This window comes from Patagioenas fasciata, chromosome 16 (genome assembly GCF_037038585.1).
Source record: "Patagioenas fasciata isolate bPatFas1 chromosome 16, bPatFas1.hap1, whole genome shotgun sequence".
NCBI lineage: Eukaryota > Metazoa > Chordata > Aves > Columbiformes > Columbidae > Patagioenas > Patagioenas fasciata.
In genome coordinates this window covers 795,329-797,482 of record NC_092535.1, presented here as the reverse complement: position 1 = coordinate 797,482, position 2,154 = coordinate 795,329, and positions in this window count along the sequence as shown.

Sequence of the window (2,154 nt, the reverse complement as noted above, 5' to 3'; positions counted from 1 at the left end):
GGGAGGAAGTGACGGCACCGCGCCGGGAGGCGGGGCAGCCAGGAGGCCAATCGAGAGCGGTCGAGCCCACCCGTGCCCCGCCCCCCTCCGCGCCCTCAGCCAATGGGCGCGAGGGCCGGCTGGGAGCACCACCTCCCGCGCCATGACTACAAGTCCCGGCGTGCCCCGCGGCAGCACCGCAGCCCGCCTGGGGCGGGGACTACAGCTCCCGGCATGCCCCGCGCCAGCCCGCTGCGCCCGGCCAACATGGCGGCCAGGGCTGGGGTCGGGCCGGGGCAGCTCCCACCGCCTCCCAGGCCCGGCCCGGCCCGGCCGTCTCCTCCCGCACCGGCGCCGCGTTCGCCCAGCGGCCGAGGGCGCCGACGCGGGGCGGCCTGAGTGCCCGCACACACGGCCGGGCCGCGGCCCACAGCGGGGCGGGAGTGGAGCCCGCACGCACGGCCGGGCCGCTGAGGGGAGCGCGGGCACGTACGAGCGAGAGGCCGGGGCGCCAGGCAGCAGCCCTGGGGCCCGCGGGTCCCCGCACCGCTTCGCGCTTCGGTTCTGTTGAGGGACGAGCGAAGAGACGGACACAAACCGGCCATTTTAGCGGCCACCGCTGCGCTTCAGGGGAAAGAAACAACCTGACACGAAAGAAACGGGAGGAGAAAGAAACGGGACACTAAGTGTGCTCAGGTTGCACACCAGCGTGAAGTTATTTTTAAGTAGGGAGTAAATAGCGAATGTCAGCCAGCTCTACTAGGAAACATATTAAAAACTTATCAGGTTTCAAAACACACGCAGATGCGAAGGAAAAATCACGGTGACCCTGAGGAGCCGGACGGGTGAACCCAGCAGCGCACACGGAGACCGCTGAGAGACACCGCGCTGAGGAAACCAGAGCCCCTGTGCGCGGGCGCACACACAGCAGCGACCCAGGCACCGCAGAGCCGGACTGCAGCGCCACAGCTGCGTGGAGAGGAGACGGGAAAGTCCCGTGAGCTAAATCCGCACACAGCTGTGATTTGCATCAAAGCCCACGTCCCAAAGCTCCTCCAACAGTCAGTAACTCCCTGCCCTACCTTTGCCGTGGCTTTTGGGTACTCTGGGATCGTTTCTGCTGCCTCCTGAACTGACAACCTGGAGTGGATCCATGTACGTTACTTAAGCCAAATCCAAGACGTGAATCTATTTATTTTGTATTAAGTCAAATTCCAACACTCCATTACTGAAGGCTTACACTTTCTAGTAATTAAGCCTTTAAATACTATTACATCCTTTCAGATAGTGTAGCTCTTGAAAGAAGAGTGAAACCACATTAACAGTAGCACTGTCCAGTGATTGTCTGACATGGGAGCAGTTTCCCTGCCTCGGTGGTCACGGTAGTAATCAACATGTAAATAAATACTATCATTAAATATTCTAAAGACAACACTTCCTAACCTGTATGATTTCTTCAAGCCATACAACCGCTTTTTACAACAAATCTGCACTAGCAAAGCGGCTGGCAAAAGTTACAGTACGACACTAAACAGTCCCCAGTTGTGCTACAGCCGGAGTAGGTCAATCCATCCTGTTAGAAAAAGAAATTAAGAGAACTTTTTGTTTTAGAAATATTTTATCTTTCTTAATAAGTAAAAACACATTTTAAGTTACAAGGTTGCATTTAAGCCCTATGGCATCATTCAGTTGCAAGTCAGTGATTCCTGCCATTGTTCAGGAAGAAAAATGTGGCATCCAGCCCACGTTTACTGACCCAATACATGGAACTTGGTTCTACAGTAAATGCAAAGCCTGCATATTTAGTTGGGAAAATCACAACTACAACATTTCAGCAAAAAACAATTTAGAAACAAAACCCAAAAATACCTAAAGCTCCATGTCCGTTTGTGCATTACATACTGATATGGATTTCAAAGATACCATAAAGAAAATACATCATACACTTAAAATCAATAGACAATATAGCATTTAAAAGACATTCTCCAGTATATAAGTTTATAGATACATATCCCATATCACATTTAAACACCTATTCATATACTCTTACGGTCTGTTGTGTAATAATATGTGCTGTTAGACGCTTTAATTATTTCAAGCCAGCAACAGTTGTATTTCAGAAGGAAATGAGGTTTCAGCAGTTGTGTGACGGTTGCTGCAAGGCGCAGTGTTTGT